The 12,154-nt window shown below is 35.0% G+C and overlaps 1 protein-coding gene across 2 annotated transcripts in view; it reads right to left on the bottom strand.

The window, feature by feature from the left end:
• Pias1 (protein inhibitor of activated STAT 1) overlaps positions 1 to 12,154 on the bottom strand; it is a 129,274-nt gene that overhangs the window by 113,847 nt on the left and 3,273 nt on the right. The window contains exon 1 of one of the 2 annotated variants that reach the window (XM_027924017.3): positions 3,793 to 3,857. The exons of the other annotated variant lie outside the window; for it this stretch is intronic. The gene's annotated coding sequence lies outside the window, so the exon portion shown is untranslated. Of the gene's footprint in view, positions 1 to 3,792; positions 3,858 to 12,154 lie in introns of those variants that run through there. 2 annotated transcript variants of the gene reach the window in all.

Genomic DNA, 12,154 nt, shown 5'->3' with positions numbered 1-12,154 from the left:
GTGTACCATGTGTAAAGCCCTGGGTTCAATCCCTAACATCACAAAAAAACAAAACTAAAATACAATCTGACTGGGCTTTAAATTTAAGAACTACAATTTAAAGTAACTGATAAATCAGGCACAGTGGCACATACCATGTAATCCCAGCGGCTCAGAAAGCTGAGGCAGGACTTAGCAAGGCCCTAAGCAATTTAGCAAGACCTCATCTCTAACTAAAATATAAAAAGGGCTCGGGATGTGGCTCAGTGATTAAGTACCCCTGAGTTCAATCCTTGGTACCATAAAAAAAAAAAAAAACTTAAAATGAAAATAAAAGTAACTGATAAGATACTTTAGATCAGCATTTTTCAGGTTCATAGTGATAACAGGTATTCAGAAAAATACAGTTCTGGGGCAAGACAAGTTCAGAAAATTTAATATTCTATAATTCTTTACCATGCCTTCCCTTTTCAAATTATATTAACACATTAAAGATTCCAAGAAATCCAGCAGAAAGGTTTTGTTAACCTAATTCTGTACAAATTTACTTTGACATTAGTTTGTAACACTGTCACAAAACTCTTCTTTATTATCATCTTATTTCTTAGTACTTCATAGAAGAATTCTCAAAAAACTAAGAGGGAATCATTTTTTCCAGGAGTTCCATACCATGCCTGTTGTTCTAGTTAAATTTTGAAAGTATCTCCTTCCACTCTCAAGTACCCGTTTAGATGATAAATTAGTCATCTTAGAGAAAATGTGGTGACAAAACATATAAAATATTTGAACTACCATTACTAAATACCAAGTTAGCATGTCCATATTACTGCACTCGGTTAAAATGTTATATAGATGATGATTTACCTTGATGCCTTTTCTCAAATTTCTTAAAAATTCTCCATTAGCAATCTTACAGGTATTTTCAAAATACTCTAGAGTATTGAATTCTTATTACCTGAACCAAACAGATAGTGAAAATATGGTAAGTAAGGAATTCATTTTATCCAATAGTAAGGAAAGGAACTCTTGAAAACACTTTTGCAGCACACAGATGTAAAGTTTTTCCTTTCTTTTTTTTTTTTTAGTTGTAGGTAGACACAATATCTTTATTTTTGTGTGGTGCTGAGGATCGAACCCAGTGCCTCATGCATGTTAGGCAAGTGCTCTACCATCTGAGCTACAACCCCAGCCCAGATGTAAAGTTTTTAAAAGATCTGATGTTGTTTTGCAGTACTAGGAACTAAACCCAGTGCCTTGGACATGCTGGGTAAGCACTCTTACCATTAAGCTACATGCCCAGCCTTTTAAATTTTTGAGACAGTTTTTGAGACAATTTGCTAAATTGTCCAGGCTGGCCTCTAATTTGTAATCTTCCTGCCTCAGTCTCCTAAATGCCCAAGTTCACCACACTCAGCTAAAAGGTTTTATTTATTGTTTTTATTTTTTGGAACTGGGGATTAAACCAAAGGGCACTGCTAAGCTGTATCCCCAGCCCTTTTTATTTTTACATTTTATTTTAAGACAGGGTATCACTAAGTTGCTTAGGACCTTGCTAAATTGCTGAAGCTGGCTGTGAACTTGCATCCTCCTGCCTCAGCCTCCTGAGCCAATGGGTTTACTGGCATGCACCACCATGCCTGGCTAAAAGCTTTTTTAAATTAATTACTGCAGGTTCCATCTATGACCCCCTTCCTCATGCTGGCGATTGAACCCAGAGTGTTGGCACATGCTGGGCAAGCTCTCTACCACTAAACTACATTCCCAGTCACCCCACCTTTTTTTTTTTTTTTTTGTAGGCAGGCTCTTGCTAAATTCTCTAGGCTGCCCTTGAATTTATGATCATTCTGCAACAAATACCCCACTAGCTGGGATTATAGGTATGCATCTCTGTACCTGGCTTTCTCAGAATTCATGAGCTCCTTTTCACTTAGCCCAGTATTCCTGTGTGACCTCATTCACCTCATAACTTCAAATTTCCATCTCCTTTTGTATGGAGGCAGGGATTAAACACAGGGATGCTGTACCATTAAGCTACATCCCCAGCCCTTTATATTTTATTTTTTAAATTTTGATATAGGGTCTCCCTTAGTCACCCAGGCTAAACTTTCAATTCTCCTACCTCAGCCTCCAGAGTTGCTGGAATTATAGGCATAAGCCACTGTGCTCAGCTCCTATTACCATTTTCATTTATACTACAATGATCTCTTCCCTAGATGTCTGTAAAATGCTCTTTAGGGATTTTTCTGCCCCAACAATGTCCTTTTCAAGTCACACTCATGCTGCTACCATTAAGTTCCAAGTTTTTAATTCTGCAAATATTTTAACAAAATTGACACAAGTGCATTAAAATAGGTTGGAAATCATAATCTAGAACTTATATTACATTTAATTAATATAATTATGTTATAATTATATTCTTCTTATCCTATAATTGTATATTACACACTATATTTACATTTTTATAGGTGTTCCACATATGGGACGATGGGACAAAATGGATTAAACTTTTCAGTGACTATTGCACTCAGTATAAAGATCGTACTTCCTAACATGGCCTAAGATATACTTCATAATCCAGTCTCAGCCACAGTCATCAATCCCTTAATCAGCTTTCCATCCTCTTAGACTTTCACATACATGCTGTTCTCTCCCTTCTGGCATCCTAACCTTTCTCTAGGTAACTCCAACTCATTCTATTTTCAATTTGTATGTCATCACATTTGGAATACATTCCTTAGGACACCTGTAATATTAGTAAATTGACCCTCCCATGTGGCTTCTCTGTTTAACTCATTACAGTTCTTATGCCATATGTAGAAGGACTCTGTTTTCTACCAAACTACATGCTTTATATATATATATATATATTGAGACTGTGTCTTGTTCATCAATAAATAATAATATAACATCTATCTTAATTTATTTTGAACCATACTGATATTGCAATCCCGCTACAAATTATACATGTTAAATCCCACAAATAAAATCATTATATAAATGTATCCAATGCCTACTCAGTATACTGACATCCAAACTCAGTAACTATAGTGTTCAAACAATAAATTTTCTTAGTTTGGAGGGCTAAATGAAAGTTTGTACTCAATCATGTAAAGAATGAGAAGTTATAAAAACATTATAAATTGTAAAAAATATAGGAATAGGTAAGAAACTGCTTATAATTAAAATTAAATATAAATCTGAGCTGGGCATGGTAGCACAAGCCTGTAAGCCCAGCAACTTGGGAGGTTGAGGCAAGAGGCTCACACAAGTTCAAGGCCAGACTCAGAAACTTAGTGAGGCAACTTAGGGAGACCCTGTCTCAAAATTAGAAATAAAAGTTCAATCCCCAGCACCAAAAATAAATAGCCCATTACTTCTTAACATTATCATGCTAAGTGAAATAAGCCAGTTCCAAAAAACAAAGGCCAAATGTTGTGATATGTAGATGCTAACACACAATAAAGTGGGAGAGGGGAGAATAGATATTCATTGGATTAGACAAAAGGAATGAAAGGAAAGGAAGGTGATAGAAATAGGAAAGACAGTAGAATGAACTGGACATAACTTTCCTATGTTCATAGATGAACACACAACTAACGAAACTCCACATCATGTACAACCACAAGAATATAATCCTACTGTTATACTCCATGTGTGTATAATATGTCAAAATACACTCTACTGTCATGTATATCTAAAAAAACAATTTTCAGTGGTACAATGCTATGCCTAGTATGCCTGAGGCTCTGGGTTAGATCCCCAACACCACACACACAAAAAAGACTATTTTCAGCCACGTGCAGTGACACATACCTGTAATCCAGCAAATTGGGAAGATGAGGCAAGATGATTGCAAGTCCAAAGCCAGCCTTTCAATTTACTGAGACCCTGTCTCAAAACAAAAAATAAAAAGGGCTGGGGATACAGATCAGTGGTAGAGCACAGCAGTCCTGGATTCAATCCCCAGGATCCCCCTCCAAATGAATTCAAATTTTAAAAATTTTAAATCTATTTTCAAAAAATTAGGGAGAAGATTGTTTTATATTTTTGCAAAGCTCTGATGTCTAGCTTAATAAAAACAGTCTGATTTTCATATCCATTTCCACAATCTGCTGTATTAAGTTGTTTAATATGAAGAAACCTCAGCCTCAAAGTTCCATAGTTAGGAGCAAAATGTTGTATTTTTATTAAAATACTCTATTTTTATTGATTAAATTGACTGATACTAAGGATTGAACCCAGGGGTACTTTACAACTGAGCTATGTCCCCAGCCCTTTTTATTTTTATTTTGAGCCAGGGTCTATCTAACTAAGTTACTTAGGACCTTGCTAAATTCCTGAGGCTGGACTTGCAATCCTCCTGCCTCAGCCTCCACAGTCACTGGGATTACAGGCATGGCTCATTATACTTCTTTAACATAACACATTCATTACTATCACAATGATCTTATCAAAAAGTCAAATATTGGAAACTGTCAAGCTCACAGTGTCAAATACAAGTTTTTCAAAATTCTATTTTTACTTGAAAGCTTAAATTGTATCATTAGCAACAAATATTGTCAGATGTTCTCCCCTGTCATTACAGTCCCTTGTAATGACAGGACTTTTTTTTTTTTGAGAAAATGTATGCCAAATCCAAGTCTATATAACTATACTTTGCCAGCAATTATTTCAAGTAAAAATGTATTCCATTAAAAAAGCAGCTAGTTTAGCTTGCAAGTCAAACAACTGCACAAGTCTTTTCCCTGAGCAAACCATCAGATTTGGTATTCAATAAAAGTGCTTTACAGGGTACTTCTGATGTCATCATATAGAATACAATTTAAAACTTACTCAAGAATTCAGATACAACAAAATCAATGTTTCATTGCCTCATCAAGGACATTAAATGTAAAAGGCATTTATTTTTTAATTCCAAGTATCTGCTAATAGAGAACACAACTATTAGTACAATTCAATACCCCTACCTTACTTCATGCTAAGTAACCAGTTGTTTTGCCCACTATTGATTTTGCAAATGTCAATATAGCAAATAATGCCTTACTATTAGTATTAAAATAGTTTTGACCTCAAGGACCCCCAGAGTCTGGTGAACCACTAGAGATTTGAGAAACAAACCTTGAGATACCACTCTAACAACTGATGCATCACTTATATCACCTTTTAAAAGACAATTTTTAATAAATATTCCATTACAAGTGTTTCAATAACTATCCATACCTGTGTGGCAATATACTTCAAACCACCAACAGCTTAGCACCTCATACATAACAGGCACTCAAAAATATAAATGAATGACATAATTGTGACAGAAACTTCTTAATAATCAATTATCAAATACATACTATAAGCCATGTTCTGAGCTAGGCACCTTTCTTTGGGTAACTTATAAAAGCTTATACACCAGAATGATAATTTTAAAATATGAGGGAAAGGTTTACCCCACATTTACACTTATTGTGTCAATGAAGAGAAAAATTATAAATATCTCAAAAATGAAAAATTACTCTTCAAAGGGATATTTTGAATTTTTTTAAAAGGAAAATAGTGAATACATACATACTCTGAAATTTTCCTCATCTTTAAAGTTAGACCTGCATGTCTTATTTTTAAGAAAAGGCTTTAAAATTCACCATAAAGCACAAGGTAGCATGTTAAATTCTGTTTTAAGCTCTACTCCATGAAACTAAAAACAGGCTTGCTCACATTCAGAAACCCAAACTGCTTTGGTGGTGCACTCCAGAATCCCATAAAGAACCTACAATTTCATTTCTCCTCAAGCCAAACAATCCTTACCTCTTATGTTTTTCATATATATTTTTAAGTGAATCTCCAACATTAATACTGTACAGGTTACATTAAATGTGGTAGAGAGGGGTTATAGCTCAGTGGTAAAGCACGTGCTTAGTATAGATAATGCCTTGGGTTTAATCCCCAGCATCGAAAAAATAAAAAAAATAAAAATCAAGGGCTGGGATGTAGCTCAGTGGGGGCCTGCACAAGGCCCCTGGGATCAATCCCCAGTACTGGAGGGAAAAAAAATTGTTTGTTTGTTTTTTTCAAATCAGTATAGCAGCCCAGCACGGTTGTACTCCCCTGTAATCCTAGCTGCTGGGGAGGCTAAGGCAGGAGGATCAAGAGTTCAAAGCCACCTTCAGCAATTTAGCAAGGCCCTAAGCAACATAGCTTTTTAATTTAGACCTTGTCTCTAAATAAAAAATATAAAAAGGGCTGCAGATGTGACTCAGGGTTAAGTGCCCCTGGTTCAATCCCTGGAACCAAAAAAACAAAAAGAAAATCAGTATAGAAAAACCATTAAATGAGTTCTTAAAAAAACTTTTTTTTGGGGGGGGGAATACTGCTGGACATTGAGACCAGAGCCTCCCACATGATAGGCAAGTGCTCCACCGATGAGCTACAACCCCACTCCATCAAGAACTGTCAATCATATATATTGACATTTCAGTAAATAAATCTGTATAACCATACATATAAAATATTCTGCAGTGTTAAAAAGAATAAAACCAGCTGGGCACAGTGACAAACACCTGTAATCCCAGTGACTCAAGGTTGAGACAGGAGGATTGCAAGTTCAAAGCCAGCCTCAGCAATTTAGCAAGGTCCTAAGCAACTCAGTGAAACCCTGTCTCTAAATAAAATACAAAAAAGGGCTGGGGATGTGACTCAGCAGCCAAGTACCCCTGAGTTTAATCCCCAGTACCCAGGAAAAAAAATAAAATAAAACCATCTCATTTTTTGGACATGTCATGGAAAGATCTTCAACATTCACTATTGAGTAAAAAAAAGTAAACTGTAGGAATAAATTATATAGTATGATCCCATTTATGTTTTTAGAAGATATTTATGTGGCATGTACAAATAAGAGTTCCTTCAATGATCCCAGTTTTATTCTGATGTTATACAATAAATTACAAATATTATAAAAATATACACATTTAAATGCCCATGCAGAGGAAAAAAATAGAAGGCCAAACACAAAAAGCCACATATTATATGATTTCATTTGTAGAAAAATATAAAAGCAGAAAAATCTATTGAGACAAAACAACAGCTTAGCAGATGCCTAGGGTTGGGGGTGAAGGAAGATGGGGAAACAGAAGAAACAGGGGGAGAAGCGGGAGTGAAGGGGGAGTGAATCCAGGGCCCCTTAACCACTGAGAACATCTCCAGCCCTTTTTCATATTTTATTTAGAGACGGGGTCTTGCTGAGTTGCTTAAGGTCTAAGTTGCTGAAGCTGGCTTTGAACTCACAATCCTCCTGCCTTACTTTTTGAAATAAGAAAAAAGTTTGAAACTGATTATGATAATGGCTGTACAACTTTGTGAATATATCAAAACTCATTTAAGTGTACACTTTTAAATGTGAACTGTATGGCAACAAGAATATACCCCAATAAAGCTGTTTATTATGCTTCCCCATCCACCTAAAAAGGAATAGACAAATACATACCAATGTGGTTGCCTCTAAGGGGAATGAAGATGATAAAGTCTTTCAAATTTTACTCTATTTACTGCTATACCATTACAATGAGAAATATATTCACTTATTATCTACAAAACATAAAGGAATATAAAAGGTAAATCTAAAATATCCTTCAAAAGTCCTTCATAAACTATCCTGAATTTAATGTTATTCAAATTAACTAAGAAACAGCCTGAAAAAAGAGTGAAGATATGACTCTAAGAATATTTCACATAGATAAGAGCATTAGCCCCATTCCTGACAAATAAATCTTAAACATAATTTATTTATTTGATATTAGACACCTACTACGTCCAGAGGGTAGAGATGGAAAAGAATAGATTGGTGTCAAACCATAACACTATAGCCAACAGAAAGAAGCAAAGTTTTAAGTTAAGGACTTCTGCTACACAGCTGAGGAGACGATATACACAAAGTGGACTGGGGTCAGACAGTAGAAAATCTTGAATACCAGGCTGAGAACTAAGACTGTCCTTTTTTTTTTTTTGATGGAAAGCCACTGAAAGTTTTTACAGACAGGCATAACAGACAAAAGAAGGGTAAAACTAACATAGCAACCAAAGGGCAGAAACTGAAAGCAAAGAATAGCAGGAAAGGTAAGGAAGTGATGAAGTTTTCAAAAACAGGAACACTTACAAACAGTACTGTGAGATTATGGTGTTTCAATTACTAATTCAAGTTCAAAAGGGTTGTTTGTTTTGTTTGCTTCATCTAAGGAAGAACAGAAAAGGAAAAAAGATAGTTTATTCATTTTGATGAATTTTAGAAATTCATGATAAAGAATAAAGAAGGCTTGCCAGAAAATTCAGAGGGCAAGTTTCTAGGCCATTATCTTTTGTGACACCACTGAAACCTAGAGGGAATCAGAGGAAAAAAAAGAGCAGAGGGAATCAAAACCAACAGGAGTTCCTCAGTTTTTTCTTTTATCATACTAGGAATTGAACCCAAGGGCACTTTCCCACTGAGCCACATCCCTAGCCCTTTCTATATTTTATTAGACAGGGTCTCATTAAGTTGGTTAGGACCTCGCTAAACTGCTGAGGTTGGCTTTTAACTCAGGATCCTCCTGCCTCAGCCTCCCAGCCGCTGGGATTATAGGGCTGGAAATATGGGCATGCACCACAAGAATAGCAAAAGGTACAATGGTAATTAAAACAACAGATACTCCTTGACTTACAGTGGAGTTACCTCCTGATAAACCTAACATACGGTGAAAATGTCTTTTTTTTTTTTTAGGGGGAGGGGTATCAGGGATTGAAACAAGAAGCACTTAATTAACCACTGAACCACATCCACAGCCCTTTTTTATTTAGTTTTATTTTGAGATAGGATCTCCTTAAATCGAGGTGGAAATATCTTAAATCAAAACTACATTTATTACACCTAACTTACCAAACATCATAGTTTGGCAACACAGTATACTCTAGGATATTGGATTCACCCTTAACCACTTATACAGGTGGGCTGACTAGGAGCTGTGGTTTGCTGCCTCTCCCCATATCACATACTGTTAGCCCAGAAAAAGATCAAAATTCAAAATATGAAGTATAGTTTCTATTAGCTGTGTATCACTTTCCCACCATCTGGAAGTCAAAAAATTGTATATTGGGTAAAAAAACTGTATATTGTACTTCTGAATTAATGGTAAAATACAACTAAGTACTTTAAAACTTCTCTACTGAAGTTTTTTTTTTTCTTAATCCTAATGGTAAAATTGGTTAAATAAATGCAGATTTAACTGAATACCAAATTCTGACAATTTGAATTTAGAGAATGGTCATTTTCACATCCTTAATTTCATCAACCATCCTTCCACAATACTATTTTCATTGCCTATATAACCTTTCTATAACATCTCCTCAAAACAATGCTACCTACCAATTTAATACCATGGCAACACTGCTATGAGATTAAAAAAATATGAGTAGAGCAAATTCTCATTGCCACTTTCTCTAATGTTCAGTAGTTTTTAAATGCCAGTTAAAAACTGATAAGCATCTAAACAAGGCACCAAAACTTGCCATATTTGATTATTGTTATTATTTCCAAAAACATACTTGAAATAAAATTATACACATTACTTTATGATCTATTTCATATTTTATCAAATGTTCTGATTCAGAAGAAATGTTTGCTAACATTTTGTAAAACATCTCTGCCAACTTTTAATCTTATCTGATATACTATCGAAAAGAAACAATAAATCAGGCGTGATGGCACACACCTGTAGTCTGAGCGACTAGGGAAGCTAAGGAAGGAGGATTCAAAATTCCAGGCCAGCCTGAGCAACATAGTGAAACCCTACCTCAAAATAAAAAATAAAAAGCACTGGGAATGTAACTCAGTGGTAAAGCACCCCTGGTTCAATCTCCAATACAAAAAAATAAATAAATAAAATAAGAAGGAAAAAAGAATAAAGGTAAAACAATTAATGAACTAAGAATTATTAGTTTACTTCACTTACAACACTTGAATCAGAAAACCATTTGTATTGCTCTCCAGAAGCAAAAAAAGTCTGTCATATAAATATAAAACATGTGCAAAGTTTTGTACAAGGCCATTTGTCAAGACATTGTTCAAAATAGCAAACAAAGGTTTGGGGGTGTAGCTCAGTGGTACAGCATGTGCTTAATATGTAAGATGCCCCCGAGTTCATTCCCTATTCCTCCCAAAATAGCAAAAATATATAAATAATCTGTCTCATGATAGAGACTAATTGAGTATAATATAATGTAACCTTTCAAATGATTATACAGACTAATACTAACCTGGAAAGGCAGCCATGAAAATAACAGATTACAAATAAAAAATATTGTGATCTCTTTCTGTGATGAATATATATACACTTACAGTCATAGAAAGTGTAAATGAATAGATACTCAGATGTTAACCATAATATTTCTGAGTGCTGAAATTACAGGTGTTATTTTTCTGCTTACTTTTCAGTATTCTCTGAAATTTTCCCCAGCAAAACAGTATTTGCAAAAATTAACATGCTGGACTGGGGTTTGTACCTCAGTGGTAGAGGTAGATATTTCTTCCCAGTTCCCACTACAACCATGAGCCTAGCTCATGATAGGCACTGGGTTCAATCCTCAGCACCACATAAAAATAAATAAAGGTATTATGATATTCTGCAATAAATTTTTTTGAAAATACATATGGGCTGGGGTTGTATCTCAGCAGTAGAGCGCTTGCCTAGCACGTGTGAGGCTGTGGGTTCGATCCTCAACACTACATAAAATAATAAAGTATTGTGTCCTCTTACAGCTAAAAAAAAAAATATTAAAAAAAATTAACACATGGGGCTGGGGATGTGGCTCAATGGTAATGCGCTCGCCTGGCATGCCCGGGGAGCTGGGTTCGATCCTCAGCACCACATAAAAATAAAAAATAAAGATGTTTTGTCCACCGAAAACTAAAAAATAAATAAATATTTTAAAAAATTAATACATATGATTTCAACTAACAAACTCCAAACTTTTTACAAGAAAGCTGCCAAAGCCTAAGGAATAGCCAAAAATACTGTGACATAAGAGCAAAAGGGAAAACATTAACAATACCATAACTAGAATTCTTTATGAACTAGGTATTCTAGAGGACTCCAGGACAGTCTTGCCACCTTTAAGGAGGCCTACAAAAGAGTTCTGAAACTACAAAACCTAGGTTCAAATCTCTGTCACTTTTATCAGTATGACCTTGCATTAGTCACTTACCCTTTTTAGACCCACTTTATCTATAAAAAGAAGTTATTACTTGCCTTTCCTATCTAAAAGAACTGTTGGAAAGATCAGAGATAATGTGACACATTATGAACTGAAAAGTACCATTTAAGTAAGATATTATTCAAACATTAAAAAAAAGATGCTTAATGGCAGAGCCAAAAACTTCAGAAAACACAACAATCAATTTCATGAAGTAATAAACCAGGGTTTTTTTGTTGCTGTTGTTTTTAAAGGCTACATCTCATCATAAACATTAAGTTTTTCTAAGACTTAGGTATTTCTTCCCAGTTCCCACTACAACCATGAGCCATTTATTTTCTTATCCCTAGTTACCAGCAAGAAAGAGTACAAATTACACTGAACTCAAAAGCCTCAGCAAGAAGCCTGGAGCAGCATGTTGATGGAGTTCACCAGGAGAAACCCAAGGTTAATCAGCTATGGACTCGACACTAAGCACCACTACAATCAACAGGGATTACAAGACACTCTTTGAAGAGAAAGACAATGCAATCACCCAGGAGAAAACCACAGAGGAAAAGAAAGCAGTATTTCAAACAATTACATGAAATACTTAAAAACTAAAGTGCTTTATAAACTGCTTTTAAATACTATTCACAAAATTAGTGACATAAAACAAAAGCCATCTAAATGTGGCACTTGTCAAAAGCAAGTTATGGAGATTAAAATGAAATCTACGAATAAATTGTCTGATCTACTTGCCTCTATTTGTAAAAAAAAAAAAAAGCAGACAAATTACACCACAAAGATCAAAACTAAGTGGTTATTTCTTGAAAACAAAGAGGCAAAACATGACAACAGAATCTAATTACATGCTTATAAAGTAAATACTTTTAAAAGTATGGTTTTTCTTCCCATTGAATTTCATTATTTACTCCACTAAAATGATGATTAACATCTTCCCTCCTACAGTTCCTCTGTGTTAAAA

This window comes from Marmota flaviventris, chromosome 2 (genome assembly GCF_047511675.1).
Source record: "Marmota flaviventris isolate mMarFla1 chromosome 2, mMarFla1.hap1, whole genome shotgun sequence".
Lineage (NCBI taxonomy): Eukaryota > Metazoa > Chordata > Mammalia > Rodentia > Sciuridae > Marmota > Marmota flaviventris.
The sequence above is the reverse complement of the archived record's forward strand: the minus strand, read 5'-3'. Positions and strand labels throughout refer to the sequence as shown.